Below are 18,893 nucleotides of genomic sequence, written 5' to 3'. Positions count from 1 at the left end.
GCCCTCGAATATCCACCAGTAAACAGAACCTGCAGCCCCAAAATATATTAATACTTCGGACAGCTTTAGCGGTACGCGCCTAGAGCGCACTATTTTAAAGAAGTCGAAGCAGACAACTGCTACCAGTGAAGCGTACACGCTGTAAGTGGTAAACAAAACCTGGCAACTCAGCTCCAGTACTCTGTGCCAGATTATTCGTCATCACACTCTACCTGTAACCCCTGTCCGAGTTTCAACTTCTGTCGTGCATCAACTCGTCAGAGGCAGTTGAACAAAACTACGATCTTCTCGTGGTGAAGTCCTTCTGGAAGAACCGGTGCCTTTTCTTCTTGGTACACTGATATCCTGAATCCACGTCGTCATTACTTGTTCTGCAGACATGGTACAATAGTTAACTGTCTGTAGGGAAGCAGCCTCCTCACGCTCTATAAAATTCACATCAGTCTTTCCATTGCGTGCCAGCCAGTCCGCTGTAACTAGCTCTGACGTCATAAATGTTGTGCAATACTTTAAAAATCAAGTAAATAACCTGAAAAGATTCTGGCATGTCAGGAGTAATACTAAATCAATATATGTTGAATATCAGTTCAATAACTTTAACCATTTTCGAAATTTGGATGTTTTTCTGAAAAAATTATTGGCGCAACAGAAAAGAGCTAGAAACTTAAAAATTTATATTTAGATTCCTTTTTCGTAATAATTTAGTAGAAACAGTATTCTGGATCTCACAAATTAAAATTTTAGTTGAAATTTATGATTTTCTGGTTTTTGTCTTAAAAATTAAGGAAGCAAGATAGATTAAGTAGGCGAATAAATAAGGCTAGGATGTTTAAATTTAAGTAGAAGTGAGATCCGCTATAATCATAAAGATGTGAGAAGTTTCAACTGAATAACTATAAAACTATAGCGATAGCGTATCTCCAAAGAGCAAGTTCAGAGCTCGTCTACTGCGTGTAGTGTAATTAAATTAATTCTCTCGCCCAAAATATTTAACTTAGCCACGTCAGACTTTTATTATGATTACTTACCTGTGTGCTGATTGCACATTTAAATTGAGAGCTTCATCGGCCATCAGCAAAGGAAGCAATGATTTATTCAATAACTTAAAGTGGTGCATTACTAGCCCAGCGGCTAGACGGGAGAGCGGAATTGATCAGGCGTTCCCTTAGCCGTCCGCCCCGCGGCTTTGTATATAAGAACGCTGCGCGAGAACATAAAAGGCCCCAGTTCTCTCCAGACGCTGAATAGCACACCCTATGTGCCGGGAGTCGCGTCGCGTCGGTATCATTGCTATAAACAGCGTCTGATGCCGTAATAAGTTACTCGGGATACGCGTAACCATGAAATCGCTTTCGAGTGAAGTGTTAATTCTGGGATGGCTTTAATGATCTATCTTCAGTTTGCGTATGTCGTATTTTCACGTGCCGTCGCGGGACAGACGTTCTACCATTATTTAGCGTGGCGTTTGATGAACATTATCATCAAATTATGGCGAGCATTCACTTAAACATTTAGTTTGAACAGTTATAGTTGAATCAGCGCATTAGACTCTGAACTGCTCTGGTAGTTGGATTGTGTGGATTCTTTTTGGTCTGTGACTTTCCGAATATAGTGAACTTTTTAGAGAGAATCGTTTTTGATTATGAATCCCAGACAATCTCCTAATTCCTCAGAGCTATAAGCTGTAGCTATAAATGTATTTCTCAGATGAAGTGGGCACTAGGAATTCTAATTACAGGCTTCACGTTTTGCTAATCACTTTCTGGTTGCCAATATTGTAGTTAGAGAGCCAATGTTGAGAACGGCAAACAACAGCATTAAATAAATAGTAGGAACATTTTTATAACAATCAATTCCACCCGCCGCCCCACATATGGTTAATCGGCCGGGAAATGCATCTTTTCTACATTACATTCTACATTCATTTAACAACAACAATTCCACCCGCCGCCCCACATGTCTTTGCGGCGTTCTTGTGTCCCCTATGCCAATGATGCGACCTTTCTCCAGTTGAGATCTCAAACTGAAAAGTTGCAGACAATTCGAATAGTCATTATGTACTCACACTATTGTTCATCTGTAAGAAGGTTTTTTTCTGTACTAAAAATTAGCTTACATTAGAAATAATTTTGGCCAAAATATCCCATAGGCTTGTACATCTACATGTACGTTATTACTCTGCTATTCACAATAAGGTCCCGGGCAGAGGGTTCAATGAACACCTTCAAGCTGTCTCTCTACCGTTCCACTCTCGAACGGCGCGCGGGATAAACGAGTACTTAAATTTTTCTGTGCGAGCCCTGATTTCTCTTATTTTATCGTGATGATCATTTCTCCCTATGTAGGTGGGTGCCAACAGAAAGTTTTTGCATTCGGAGGAGAAAAATGGTAACTGAAGTTTCATGAGGAGATCCCTACGCAACGAAAAACGCCTCTGTTTTAATGATTGCCACTCCAATTCACGTATCATGTATGTGGCACTATCTCCCCTATTTCGCGATAGTACAAAACGAGCTGCCCTTCTTTGTACTTTTTCGATGTCATCCATCAGTTCCACCTGATGAGGATGCCACACCGCACAACAATGTCCCAGAATAGGACGGACAAGAGTGGATATCTTATCTAAATCATTTTACAATTCGTTTTGGTCATCTGATGGCTTTACAAGACGGTAAATGACAGCATCATCTGAAAACAATCTAAGACGACTCAGATTGTCTCCTATGTCGTTAATATGGATCAGGAACAATAGAGGACCTATAGCACTACCTTGGGGAATGTCGGATATTACTTCTGTCTACTCCATGACTTTCCGTTTGTCACTACGAACTGTGACCTTTCTGACAGGAAATCACGAATCCAGTCGCACAAATGAGGCGATATTCCATAGGCACGCAGTTTGGTTATAAGACTCTTGTAAGGAACGATGTCGAAAGCCTGGTAATTTAATAATATGGAATCAATCTGATATCCCCTGTCGATAGCACTCATTACTTCATGAGAATAAAGAGCTAATTGTGCTTCACAAGAACGATATTTTCTGAATCCGTGCTGACTATGAATCAATAAATCGTTTTCTTCGAGGTACTTCAAAATGTTCGAATACAGCATATGTTTCAAAATCCTACTGCAAATAGACGTTAGTTATACTGGCCTGTAATTTAGCTGATTACTCCTACTTCCCTTTTTAGGTATTGGTGTGACCTGAGAAATTTTCCAGCCTTTAGGTACAGATCTTTCTGTGAGCGGGCGGTTCTATATAATTGCTAAATATTGAGCTATTGTATCAGCATTTTCTGAAAATACCTGACTGATATAAAATCTGGACCGGAGGCCTTGCCTTTTATTAAGTGATTTAAGCTGCTTTGCTACACCGAAGGTATCTACTTCTATGTTTCTCATCTTGTCAGATGTTATTGACTGGAATACATTATTACTTCGTCTTCTTTGATGAAAGAGCTTCGGTATAGATATAACAAGTGTGACGTGAAATCACGAAGTCACATAAGAGGAGTGCTCCCATTTTCACGTAATTTGAAGTTTGTATCAGTGCTATTATGGACTCTGTAAATGATACAAGGAAGTCACAAGTTATTTAGTGTTTAGCTTCTTTAATTATGTGTTTCGATTTATACATCTTTATCAGATTAATCTTAACAAACAAACAGGAAATATATTAAAGTGCAATGTGAAAAGGTAACAAGGTCTAGGGGAACACGTCATACGTAGGTACTGAGTAATACAAAGTTTATCCGCCGTGCCGACCCATGGACTGGTCCCTTCCGTCTTTACCTGGCGCACCTCTGTTTGTTCCCCTCCTTCCAGCATGAGCTTTAATTTTGTGTCTAAGATAGTTATTATTTTTTGGTTAAAAAACGGTTCAAATGGCTCTAAACACTATGGGACTTAGAACTTCTTAAACCTAACTAACCTAAGGACATCACACACATCCATGACCGAGGCAGGATTCGAACCTGCGACTGTAGTAGCAGCGTGGTTCCGGACTGAAGCGCCTAGAACCGCTCGGTCACAGCTGCCGGCTTATTTTTTGGTGTTTGATATGATGTATATATGTTCTGTAATTGTAAACGAACTCTGGGTCGTATCGTCGTCATTTACATGGGATTGTAATAGCTGTATTTAAGTCTTAAATAGTAATGCTCACCATTACTGCCCCCTCGTGGCCCAGTTGTCTTCCTAAACGGCGCAGCTGCCGAAATGATTCAGTTTTGCATTGTCTTATGGATAAGACAGATGACTCCATAACTATCTATGACGTGTTCACCCAAACTTTGGCCTGTTTTCACCTTGCACATTGGTAAATTTCCTATTTGTTTTTAGTGGCCAGTAACTGCTATTATGTACTATTTATTACTTGTGGTTCTTTACTGATATTTTCGGATTAATCTGACGATGATGTATAAATCGAAACGCGTAATCAAAGAACGTAGTTACTACAAGACTTGTGACGTCCATTTTATAGCGCCCATAATAGCACTGATACAACCTTCAAACCGCAATATCTATTTGGTAGGCTGCGGTCAAGGTGTTTGTGGTGTAACACTTTCTGTTACCGTCGGTGTACAAAAAAAGTTATTCTGTTAGACGAGACAAGGTGGCCACCGTCTCGGTTTTGCGTTGCGCGAGACGGGAAGTGGTGGGCACGGAGTGCAAGCGGCCGATGGCCGCAGACTCGTGAACCGCTATGGCCGGACGGCCGGGTTACGAACCCGGTCTCGCCCGTCAAACCTGTTCTGTGTGCGCCGCTAACGGCAGACCCAGCCGCTCTCACTCCGCGATATCCCTCGACAGCAAACTGCTACCTCAGTACGTCTACAACACTGCACTGACCAACAGGAACTGACTCTCTGTTAGAAACCTCTCCGTACCAAATTCGACATGCTGATCATATCGGAACGAAAGAATCGATATCAACAGAGAACAGATTTTTTTTCTGAGTTATTAAACTCTTTCATAAAGTAAACGTACTTCATCATCTGGTATTTGATAGGTTATTACCGTTAGAAAAATTGATTGTTTTGTGCACAGACAGCCTAATACAGAATAGTCACTGTAAATCCAAATACAGGTATTATAAACACTTGTAAAGTCCATTGTCCGTGATATGATGGTCTTAGACATGGATACATGTGGCTATAGTGAATTTGTGTAATGCACTGAAAAGTCTGTGATACTGTGGGAGCAATAGCCACGCAGCTTGACAACAGGTGACTAAGCTTCACAAGTTCTTCTAAGGGGATTGTAGTACTTCCATGTAGTCTGAGGTACCCAAAGAAAAGATGATCTGCGTCTCCTTGTTCTCCACAAAAGCCGAAATGTGTCTTTACACTCTGCTTATGGGTTAAATCTAAGTCTGGCTATTAGAGAGAAGAGGTGCGTAGACATCGAACATGTATGGGATTAAGTGGAATAGGGGACCGACGCTCCTTGTGTCTTACTGTTTCCTCTAACTCCTCTTGCCAGTCTTCTACCACGCCTCTGTATCGGTAATCTGTACTTGCGATTGCATTCAAAGTATTACACCCCGTCACGACAGCGTCTTTGGCTGAGCAATCTACAGCACTGTTGTCAGAGCATAACGAAAAAGGCGGTTTGTTAGGTTGACGGACGCATTTCGCTTCTTTTATTTCGCAATAGGAATCGATACTAACCTCACCAGACATTATCGTATTATAGTCTGGTGAGGTTAGTACAGATTCCTTATGCGAAGTAAAAGAAGCGGCCGGACCTGCCCCGCAAGGGGTCTCCCGGCCAATGACGCCAAACGCTCATTTCCATTTTCTATCGTATTATTTAAAGCTATAAACATTCCTCAACCACGGGCGTCCAGCCTATCTTTGCAATATGTATCCTAATCAAAATTTAAAAATTTCTTCCACACGCAATTGATTTCAGCCATCTTTCTGACCCTAACCCTTATTATTATCGTTTACAAGCGAGGCTAGTTCAGGGGATTTTCCTTGGACGCTCCTGCAGTTAACTTACGCTGTATTTCTACTTTTGCTTTGTACTTTTACTCTGTTTTTAACAGGTGCAACCCGCGCACTTTTCTAGTCGAAGAGGATTACACGCTACGCAAGACATTCTCTATAAATTGGAGCTATCTTTCAATGCGAACAGTTTTAGGTTAGGCTTTACCGTGACTGTTACTGACATTAAATGAAACAACAAGTTTACTGTTACCAGTCACCGTTTTATTTATTTCCATGCCGCGTTTCAAAGGTTTAAACCTCCATCATCGGGTGGATTTACATTAGTCAGTATGACATTTGTGTGTGTGTTGTGTTACGATTTTTGGAGGAACTTGTGGCCCTGCCTCCAGTGGTCACAGGTTCCTTTCGCTGTCGTAACTCATCACATGTATACTGTCACATTTACAAAGACATGGAAGCAATGCAGAGGCGTGCTGCTGTATTTGTTACCGGTAGATCCGATCAAAGACGCTGGTATTACGGAGATGCTTCGTGAACTGAAATGGGAATTCCTGCAGGGAAGATGAAGTTCTTTTCTCGAAACGCTACTGAGATCATTTAGAGCAGCAACATTTGAACATGACCGCAGAACGGTTCTACTGCCGCCAAAGGAAACTTCGCGTAGGGACTACGGAGATAAGGTAAGAGAAACTAGGGCTTGTACAGAATGGTAAAGACAGTCGTTTTGGCCTCCCTCAGTTTACGAGTGGTACAGGAAAGGAAATGACTAGTAGTGGTACGTGGTACCCTCTGCTATGCACAACACGTTAAGTTTGCGGAATGGGAGAGTAGATGTAAAGGTAGATATCTCGTTTGATAGTCTGTGCCGAGTCATACATCTGTGTGGTAGTAGCCTCATGCGTAAATACATTATCAAAAACGTAACTTAATACTTCTTATTTCTGTCTGTCGTTTTTAGTTTCAGTAATAAAATTCACGAGAGATTAAATCTAAGTTTTGTATCCATTAACTGACTTTACATAGGGTCTGAACTTCTTCGGATTTTCTGATGCAACTTTCGTCAAGGTACTACGTGCAAGTTATTGTAGGCTTCTTGCTTTGCCGTTCCTACGAACACACGAGTTGCTGTCACATATTCTCCATCAGTTTCCCTGAAATCCCTATTTTTAGCGAGAGTGTAAAGTGTCACTGATTCCTCTCTCATTGGCGACATTCTTGAATAGCTTGGGGCTGTTTGTAGCCAGAAGGTCGAATGTACACTGAGATGACAAAAGTCATGGAACAGCGATATGCACATATATAGCTGGTGGTAGTATTGCGTACACAAGGTATAAAAGGGCAGTGCATTTGTGGAGCTGTCATTTGTACTAAGGTCATTAATGTGAAAAGGTGTCGGAAGTGATTATGGCCGCACCACTAGAATTGACAGACTCTGAACGCGGAGTGGTAATTGGAGCTAGACGTATGAGTCATTCCATTTCGTAAGGACAGTGCGGCGAAATTTGGCGTTAATTGGGTGTGGCAGCAGACGACCGACGCGAGTGCGAGTGTCTTTGCTAACAGCACAACATCACCTGCAGCGCCCCTCCTGCGCTCGTGACCATATCGGTTGGACTCTAGACCACTGGAAAGCAGTGGCCTGGTCAGATGAATACCTATTGGTAAAAGCTGATGGTAGGGTTCGAGTGTGGTGAAGACCCCACGAAGCCATGGATCCAAGTTATGAAGAAGGCATTTTACAAGTTGGTAATGGCTCCACAATGGTGTGGGCTGTGCTTTCATGGATTCGACTGGGTCCTCTGTTATGTTCGGCTGCTTGGAGACCGTTTGCAGCCGTTCATGGACTTCATATTCCCAACAACGATGGAATGTTTATGGATGAAAATGCACCATGTCACTGGGCTAAAATTGTACAGTATTGGTTTGAAGAACATCCTGTACCATTCGAGTGAATGATTTGGCTACCCAGATCACCCGACATGAATCGCATCGAACATTTATGGGACATGATCGAGAGGTCAATTCGTGTGAGAAATCCTGCACCGGTAACACTTTTGCAGTTATGGACGGCTATACAGGCAGCATGGCTCATTGTTTCTACAGGGGACTTCTGACGACTTGTTGAGTCCATGCCACGTCGATCTGTTTCACTACGCCTGGAAGAAGAAGATCCGACACCAATTAGAATTTGTCGCATGACTTTAGCCACCTCGGTGTATTTCTCTTGCGTGTGAACTAGTTGCTCGAGGCAGCTGTCTGACAGTCAATTTAGTATTATTTCGCAAGATTGTTTGTCCTTACCAGTGATAAGGAATGCTTAGTTCTTTCAGTCGATACTGATCAGGTTAAAGTATACTCCTACTACTACTACTTCATATTCTGTTTTTTCTCCGTGCCATCAAGTTAGGCTATCTTTGAAGATCTCTCCGACGATTCGTTTGAATATGGTGACTGTTACAAACGTTCAGTTATTAATCTAACTCCATCCACCTCGGTTAATTTGGTCTCTACTACCACAATTAATTTTTCACTCTGCAGGGGAGTGTGCGCTTATATGAAATTTCGTAGTGGATTAAAACTGTGCGCTTCAATAACACTCGAATTCGGCCCTGTGCCTATCGCAAACAAGTGCTCCGCCGACTGAGCTACTCAAGCACGAACCGCAACCCGTCCTCACAGCTACACTTCCGCTAGTACCTCGTCTCCTACCTTCCAAACTTCACAGAAGCTCTCATGCGCTACTTGCAGGATTAGAACACCTGGAAGAATGGGATACTGCGGAGACATGGCTTAGCCACAGTCTGGGGGATGTTTCCAGAATGAATTTTTCGCTCTACAGCGGATTCTCTGCTGATATGAAACTACCAAGCAGATTAAAACTGTGTATCGGGCCGAGACTCACCTTTGCCTTTTGCGGGCAAGTGCTCACTTACCGAGCTATCCATGCACGACTCATCCTCTACCTTCACTTGCCCGTGAAAGGCAAAGGTCGCGATTTCCAGTCTCGGTCCGGCATATAGTTTTAATCTGCCAGTAAGTTTATGGTCCATATTGGTTCGCAGTCGGATTCTAATTGTTCACTTCAGCTTACGTCTTTAGACATTCCTCCTCCAGGAGTGTCTAACTTGCACTGAAGTGCCAAAGCAACTGGTATAGGCATGCGTATTCAAATACAGAGATATGTAAACAGGCAGAATACGGCGCTGCCCTCAGCAACGCCTATATAAGACAACAAGAGTCAGGCGCAGTTGTTAGATCTGTTACTGTGGCTACAGTGGCAGGTTATCAAGATTTAAGTGAGTTTGACGTGTTGTTATAGTCGGCGCACGAGCGATGGGACACAGCATCTCCAAGGTAGCGATGAAGTGGGAATTTTCCCGAACGACCATTTCACGATTGTACCGTGAATATCAGGAATCCGGTGAAACATCAAATTCCGACATCGCTGTGACTGGAGAACGATCCTGCAAAAATGGGACCAACGACGACTGAAGAGAATCGTTCAATTGTACAGAAGTGCAACTCTTCCGCAAATTACTGCAGATTTCAATGCTGGACCAGCAACAGGTGTCAGCGTGCGAACCACTCAACGAAACATCATCGTACGGAACCGCGCTGCTGCTACGGACGCAGGTTCGAATCCTGCCTCGGGCATTGATGTGTGTGATGTCCTTAGGTTAGTTAGGTTTAAGTAATTCTAAGTCTAGGGGACTTATATCCTCAGATGTTAAGTCCCATGGTGCTTAGAACCAATTGGACCATTTTGGAAATATCATCGATATGGGCTTTCGGAGCCGAAGGCCCCCTCGTGTACACTTGATGACTGCATGACACAAAGCCTTACGCCTCGCCTGGACCCGTCAACACCGACATTGGACTGTTGGTGACTGGAAACATGTTGTCTTCTCGGACGAGTCTCGTTTCAAATTATATCGAGCGGATGGACGTGTACGGGTATGGAGACAACCTCATGAATCCGTGGATCCTGCATGTCAGCAAGGGGCTGTTCAAGCTGATGGAGGCTCTGTAATAGTGTGGGGCGTGTGCAGTTGGAGTGATATGGGATCCCTGATACGTCTAGATACGTCAGTGACAGGTGGCACGTACGTACGCATCCAGTCTGATCACCTGCATCCATTCATGTCCACTGTGCATTCCGACAGACTTGGGCAATTCCAGCAGGACAATGCGACACCCCACAAGTCCAGAATTTAAACCCTTCCGCTGGCCACCAGACTCCCCAGACATGAACATTATTCAGCATATCTGGCATGCCTTGCAATGTGCTGTTCAGAAAAGGTATCCACCCCCTCGTACTCTTACAAATATATGGACAGCCCCGCAGGATTCATGGTGTCAGTCCCCTCCAGCACTACTTCAGACATTAGTCGAGTCCATGCGACATCGTGTTGCGGTACCTCTGTTTGCTCACGGGGCCCTACACGATATTAGGCAGGTGTACCAGTTTTTATTGCTCTTCAGTGTATATTTCGGATATACATTACAGGTGTTGTCGAAAATTTCCCTAGTATACATTTCGGGTTTCAATCAACAATCAGTTTCTAATAAGATGAATATTTCGTCCATAAGGGACGGTATTATAAAGTCTGCGGCTGTTGACAAATACAAATAAAACAGTTTCTGCGTCAGTCAATTGTTTATTTTCGCACTACACATTTCGACGGTTCACCCCATCATCTTCAAGTGGAAATTTGTTTCTTTACATAGCTGGTGTTCATCAAGAGTACAGACGTGTTTTCACAGTAGCAGACTAAGGGCAGTGTAGGTTATGTTGTGTCTTTTGCTAATGATAAAAATTGTTTATTTAGAAAAGATACTTTTGAGGTTAAAAAACACGAATTTCTGACAGTGAATTTTACTTACAGGGCGACAGAGTCGTAAAAAGTCTGCATACTGCTGCCTGGCATGTTCCTTTCCACCGTACATTATGTTTATACTGCCACTTCAAAGATGTAGTACATGAGATACAAAGATAAAAAATTAAATGGTTTCTACATAATTTTTTTTTAAATTATGAATGGGCTGCATCATAATTTGAATATGTGCACAATTCTGTTGTTACACTAGGTAGTTTTGTAGAGATAAAAATGTTTTTCTTGAAATTTTTAAATAAGTAAATAGTCTGCAACATTGGATACAAAAATAAAGTATTAAATGGCTATGCACATAAATATGTTTTCCTTTTATTTTAAATATATGAGTGTGCTGCAACATAATATGGATATGTGCACAATTCAATTATTATATTAATTTCTTATATATAAATACATTCCAGAAGAACATACATATGGACTGTGGGTTGGTCTTATTGAGCAATGAATAGGAATGCTTATATAAATTGCTGTCCAGTGAAACTGTAAATTATGAGAACGCTTTAAGTATTTTGTCAAGGCTTTTGAAAAAGTTGGTTGAACCTGTTTCAATATTATTATTGTCAACCAACTTTTTCAAAAGCTTTGGCAAAGTACTTAAAGCATCTCATAATCTACAGTTTCAATATACGGGAATTAATATAACTATTCCCATGCATTTCTCAATAAGTTCAGCCTCCAACATATGTCTGTGATCTGTTGTAATCTTTTTATCTACAAGAAATTAATACAACTGAATTGTACATATGACCATATTCTGGTGAGCCCATACGTATTTTTTTAAAAAAGAAAAACATATTTATGTAGAAACCATTTCAACTTTTATCTTTGTATTCCATGTAAACAAACATACCAGTAATATGCACACTATCTTTAATGTAACAGTGTGAACATAATGTACAATGGAGAGAACAAACACCAGACAAACTTATTTGACCACTCTTAATTAAATATGAGGTAGTGAGCAAACTTTCATTGCGCAATGGAGTAACAAAAGGGGCCTTAAGAATAAGTTAAATATAGGTAAATTGCAACTAATATCCGTAACTGTTCTAACACAATAAATGAACGTTCCTTATAGGAGAGGTACGTGCCATAAAGTTGAAACTGCACACCGTATGTTCTAATACCTATCATAAAGAAATGATAATATGAAAGCAAAACCTCGAAGTCTTCATTACAGCGACACGTGTCTCGAAGTTCACTGTCGTTATTTGACTGAAAATCGTATATAAATTGGAAAGCACTGTATCTGCAGAAGGCAGTTTTTAGTATTGCTGTGCGGGCACAAGATGGGGACCAGTGCCGAAATCCGCAACTCAGCATTGACGCCATGCCAGCAGCTCCGCACATCGCTAGGGACAATAACCGGCGTTTCGCGACAGTTCGACAGCGCTTGGAGGGCAGTGTATGTAACTTCAGTCGCAAGAAGACCTACTTTGTCTCGTGTAAAAGCCGACCATGCAGCCAGGCTGGACACGTCGACACAGCCAGGATTCGATGCAGCGTCTGCTGCGTGTTGGCTTCAACCACGTGACAGCCAGGCCGCTGCCGGGAGGGCCGAGGTTCGAACCGATGCCCTTCTAGTAACCGAGCCGCGGGGCGGTCTTTGTTCGATTTCTACGTCTACTAGAGGAAATAATAGGAATAAAAAACTGAAAATCGGTCATTTCAGAGCGGTTTTAACATCAGATTAAACTGGCGCGAAAAAAAACGATATAACCGAAAACCGGTTGTTTCAGAGATAACCGACATCCCAAGGGCACATGCGACATCCAGCGACATACGGGCGCCCTTCCATTTTGCTGCACCCATGCAATAGGAATATTAATTCTGCTGATGGTTGTTCATTTGACATATGTTGTACCATCATATGGGACTGGTATGAGAGAAGGTTAAATCAGTACATGTGCAAATGTTCATTACACATTGTAGGACCGAAAAATGGCTTGCACAGGAAAATAGTCTGTGAGAGAGTTTACATTATCTTCACTTACCTATTTCTACAGGTATACCGATACTAACATATAAAGACAAGTTTTTGTTTAGCGTTGTTACCAAAAAACCTCGAAAAGTAGTTGATCAATTTATTTCAGATTTTTACATGACACTCTAATAAGCGTTTGGACGAAATATGTGTGCGTGTGTATGCGCGCGCGCGCGCGTGTGTGTGTGTGTGTGTGTGTGTGTGTGTGTGAGTGTGTGTATTTATATATATGACAGTACGCTGTTGTTTAAAGTTGTTACTAAAAATCGTTCTTGATTGTTTCACATCAAATTTTTAGACGACACTCTAATAAATATTCAGACAGACATATGCTTCTCAATGCTATTAGACACTGTTGAATCACACAAGGCTTTTTGACTTTTTATACTATTTTTCCTTTTTTTCCACACTGCTCTCATTTTTTCTGCTTGGGCTCTCTTCCTTTCCTCTGTCCATTTTGTTCGTGCTTTCTTCGGAGCTTTCAACTTTCTGCTTAAATACCTCTCTGTCCAAAATATCTGAATAATTTATCTGAGCTTTTTGTAGGACCTTTATCACCTCTTGTCTCCAGGGTATAGTTTTAAGTCCTTCTACGTATTTAAGAATTTTTTGCACAAGTCTTGGGAAGCCTAGAGACGTGCCCACAAAATTTTAATCGCAGTTTTCTAATGTCAGCAGCAAGGTTGGACAACTTTTCAGTTGTTTGACGATATTGAAGTCTCCACCTCTCTTCTGTTTTCTTTGGCCCTAGTATCTTTCTGATGACTTTACATTCTTCCTTTAATAAGTTTTCTAGGTCATCTTTTATGTGGACTGTTAGGGCTTCACTGGCGTACAGACATTCCATTAGAACTACTGATAGCCTTGGGAGAACCAGCCCTGACAAAACTCTATCATCTGGTGAGCAAGATGTATGAGACAGGCGAAATACCCTCAGATTTCAAAAAGAACATAATAATTCGAATCCCAAAGAAAGCGGGTGTTAACAGGTGTGAAAATTACCGAACTATCAGTTTCATAAGTCACGGCTGTAAAATACTAACACAAATTCTACACAGACGAATGGAAAAATTGGTAGAAACCGACCTCGGGGAAGATCAGTTTGGATTCTGTCGAAATGTTGGAACACGTGCGGCAATACTGACACTACGACTTATCTTAGAAGATAGATTAAGGAAATGCAAACCTACGTTTCTAGCATTCGTAGACTTAGAAAAAGCTTTTGATAATGTTGACTGAAATACTCTCTTTCATATCCTGAAAGTGGCAGCGGTCAAATACAGGGAACGAAAGGCTATCTGCAATCTGTACAAAAACTATATGGTAGTTATAAGAGTCGAGGGGCATGAAAGGGAAGCAGTGGTTTGGAAGGGAGTGAGACAGGGTTGTAGCCTATCCCCGATGTCCTTCCATCTGTATATTGAGCAAGCAGTAAAGGAAACAAAAGAAAAATTTCGAGTAGGAATTCAAATCCAGGGAGAAGAAATAAAAACCTCGAGGTTTGCCGATGACATTGTAATCCTGTCAGAGACAGCAAAGGACCTGGAAGAGCAGTTGAACGGAATGGAGAGTGTCTTTAAAGGAGGATATAAGATGAACATCAACAAAATCAAAACGAGGATAATGGACTGTAGTTGAATTAAATCAGATGATACTGAGGGAATTAGATTAGGAAATGAGACACTTAAAGTAGTACATGAGTTTTGCTATTTGGGGAGCAAAATAACTGATGATGCTCGAAGTAGAGAGGATATATAATGTAGACTGGCAATGGCAAGTAAAGCGTTTCTGGAGAAGAGAAATTTGTTGACATCGAGTCTAGATTTAAGTATCAGGAAGCCTTTCGTGAAAGTATTTGTATGGAGTGTAGCCTTGTATGGAAGTGAAACATGGACGATAAATAGTTTAGACAAGAAGAAAAAATGAAATGTGTGTGAATTCCTAAAGGCCCAAACTGCTGAGGTCATCGCTCCCTAGACTTACACACTATTTAAACTAACTTATGCTAAGAACAACACACACCCATGCCCGAGGTCAGTGACATGGCGCCCCTAACCGTGTGGCCACTCCGCCCGGCAGACAAGAAGAGAATAGAAGCCTTCGAAATGTGGTGCTACAGAAGAATGCTGACGATTAGCTGGGTAGATCACGTAACTAATGAGGAGGTACTGAGTAGAATTGGGGAGAAGAGGAATTTGTGGCACAACTTGACTAGAAGAAAGGATCGGTTGGTAGGACATATTCTGGGGCATCAAGGGATCACCAATTTAGTACTGGAGGGCAGCGTGGGGGTTAAAAATCGTATTGAGGGACCAAGAGATGATTACACTAAGCAGATTCAGAAGGATGTAGGTTGCAGTAGTTACTTGGAGATGAAGAAGCTTGCACAAGATAGAGCAGCATGGAGAGCTGCATCGGAACAGTCTCTGGACTGAAGACTACAACAACAACAACAGGACTTCAAGTTTTAATACTGTATTATAGTCCCTAATTTTAGTGTGTTTCGACAAGTATTTTTTATTGTTCACCTTGTAGGTTTTTCCATACTCTCTCTTTAGTTTTCTCTATTTTCTCTCGTCCCGTAGGTCAAGGACTTCACTTAAGTATTTAAAATATGGGACTCTATTGATTTGACCGTATTTTGTAGTCAATGTTTAGGTGTCAGTTTTGTGGTGATGACCTCAGATTTTAGGAAAGATATTTGCAGACCAACTTTCTCTGCACATTCTTTAAGGGTTTCAACATGTTCAGTTACTGTTGTCTCATCATCTGCTAGTAAGTCTAAGTCGTCAGCAAAAGCTAAACATGAAATTCTTATGCCATCCCTGAATCGTCCCATCTGTATAGGTTTCTAGCAGTTTTTATTGTTCAATTCCTTTTCCCATTCACGGATTGCCTTGTCCAGCACATGATTCTGGAACACCAAGAAGGAGCTGTGTGACATAAACGAAAGTTGGTAGGCGTGTTTCCACATCTGGAAGATGTATATTCAAATTTCGCGCCAGTCGAATGAGAGTGGCGCTGGTAGTGCCAGTGTGAGGATGCAAATCAGGTTTGCTTTAAATACACACTGTAACGGTCATGAGCATTAGTTACCTTTGAGATTGGATATGGTGAGTTGATGTTGGTCAAGAATGCCTTAAAGGCGACAAAGATGCCATTATCAACACTTCCGTGAGTTTCAACGAGGTTCTGTAATAGGGCTACGAGATGCTGGATGTTCCTTCTGCGATAGTGCAGAATGACTTGGCAGAAATGTAGCCATTGTAAGTGACTGCTCGCAGCGGTGGTCACGAAAATGTAAGGCCGCAAGTAGACACGAAAACTCATGAACAACATACACAAATACCGTCTAACGGCCACGTGGGTGTACAGTGTCACACATTCACAAAAAAGCAGAAAAATAATCCCATGTGCAGCACTATTTAGAGAATGGGTAAGTAATGTAGAAGATGACCAGATTTCTCGAGTGGATCAAAGAAAAATAGATACTGATCATTGCGTATTCATACAAAGACGTGAACCGAACAGAGACTTAAGTTTGCTCTCAAGGATACACAACAGCATAAGCATGTCCCGCAGATGCACATGAAAAGTCGTGAAATGTAGATTTACACCAGTCCAGCGCAGTGAAGCAACAATCAAACCAATAATCCTGGACGCCGTAGCTTTGAAATGCCCATTCCAGTTATACACGAGACAAACATCTGAATTTTACACAACAGTACAATGTTAACAGCTTCAGGCGACATGCAGTCTGGTTGGTTGGCTAGGCTCTACGCTCAAGGTACTGCTTAAGGACATGCCTTTCACTACTCAACCAAGGATAAGACTCACTACAAGGCGAAAACACATATTATAGAGTTCTCGAGTCATATGAATGCTTCACAACTCGCATAATGAGTCACTCACTGATCAGTCTGGCCTGGCAACGGAAGACAGCAAAACGAAAGCTGAAATTTTAAATTTAGCATTTGAGAAAACTTTCACTCAGGAGGATCGTACAAACATACCGCCGTTTGAGTCTCGTACAGATTGCCGTATGGAGGACATAGTGATAGACATCCCTGGGGTTGTGAAGCAGCTGAATGGGTTGAAAATAAATAAATCGCCAGGTCCTGATGGGATTCCAATTCGGTTTTACATAGAGTACTCTACTACATTGGCTCCTTACTTAGCTTGAATTTATCGCGAATCTCTTGCCCAACGTAAAGTCCCGAGCGACTGGAAAAAAATGGAAAAAAGCGCAGGTGACGCCTGTATATAAGAAGGGTAGAAGGACGGATCCTCAAAATTACAGATCAATATCCTTAACATCGGTTTGTTACAGGATTCTCGAACATATTCTCAGTTCGAATATAATGAATTTCCTTGAGACAGAGAAGTTGCTGTCCATGCATCAGCACGGCTTTAGAAAGCATCGCTCCTGCGAAATGCAACTCGCCCTTTTTTCACATGATATCTTTCGAACCATTGATGAAGGGTATCAGACGGATGCCATATTTCTTGACGTCCGGAAACCGTTTGACTCGGTGCCCCACTGCAGACTCCTAACTAAGGTACGAGCATATGGGATTGGTTCCTAAGTATGTGAGTTGCTCGAAGACTTCTTAAGTAATGGAACCCAGTACGTTGTTCTCGATGGTGAGTGTTCATCGGAGGTGAGTGTATCATCTGGAGTGCCCCAGGGAAGTGTGGTAGGTCCGCTGTTGTTTTCTATGTACATAAATGATCTTTTGGATACGGTGGATAGCAATGTGCTGCTGTTTGCTGATGATGCTGTGGTGTACGGGAAGGTATCGTCGTTGAGTGACTGTAGGAGGATACAGGATGACTTGGATAGGATTTGTGATTGGTGTAAAGAATGGCAGCTAACTCTAAATATAGATAAATGTAAATTAATGCAGATGAATAGGAAAAAGAATCCCGTAATGTTTGAATACTCCATTAGTAGTGTAGCGCTTGACACAGTCACGTCGATTAAATATTTGGGCGTAACATTGCAGAGAGATATGAAGTGGGACAAGCATGTAATGGCAGTTGCGGGGAAGGCGGATAGTCGTCTTCGGTTCATTGGTAGAATTTTGGGAAGATGTGGTTCATCTGTAAAGGAGACTGCTTATAAAACACTAATACGACCTATTCTTGAGTACTGCTCGAGCGTTTGGGATCCCTATCGTGTCGGATTGAGGGAGGACATAGAAGCAATTCAGAGGCGGGCTGCTAGATTTGTTACTGGTAGGTTTGATCATCAAGCGAGTGTTACGGAAATGCTTCAGGAACTCGGTGGGAGTCTCTAGAGGAAAGGAGGCATTCTTTTCGTGAATCGCTACTGAGGAAATTTAGAGAACCAGCATTTGAGGCTGACTGCAGTACAGTTTTACTGCCGCCAACTTACATTTCGCGGAAAGACCACAAAGATAAGATAAGAGAGATTAGGGCTCGTACAGAGGCATATAGGCATTCATTTTTCCCTCGTTCTGTTTGGGAGTGGAACAGGGAGAGAAGATGCTAGTTGTGGTACGAGGTACCCTCCGCCACCCACCGCATGGTGGATTGCGGAGTATGTATGTAGATGTAGTTGTAGATAACATGAAAGTCGTTTTTAACAGACAAAGTTTAAACCTAAGAAACTGTGTGTTCATTCCACACTTTCTCTGAAATCCATGTAGCCATTACTGGTGTGTGATTTACTTCTGATATATCTAGGAGGACTTTACAAGTTTCCACTGTGTAAAACAGGGTGAGCAATCTACAGTCGAACTCGTCACCAGAACAAACGAAGAGTCTCATTGGGGCCCTCCAGAAGACTCCAGACCAGAGAGCCCCGATAAGACAACGTAATGATGCTGCATACCGACAGTTCTCCAGAGGCTTTGCGATAGAAGCTAGCTATCTTCACTAAGTCCTCCAGTCTTTGGAAATAATTGGGAATGTTCTCAGAAGCTGGGTGACAGATGTCGGTGGTGGTAACGTGAGCGATGACATGCAGCTAACGGCAGTCAGTGATCTCGCTGCTCCGCGGATGGCCTGCTCTGCAAAATTTAAGGACGAGATAGA

The sequence above is a fragment of the Schistocerca americana genome, chromosome X (genome assembly GCF_021461395.2).
Source record: "Schistocerca americana isolate TAMUIC-IGC-003095 chromosome X, iqSchAmer2.1, whole genome shotgun sequence".
NCBI classification, from domain to species: Eukaryota; Metazoa; Arthropoda; class Insecta; order Orthoptera; family Acrididae; genus Schistocerca; species Schistocerca americana.
The sequence above is the reverse complement of the archived record's forward strand: the minus strand, read 5'-3'. Positions refer to the sequence as shown.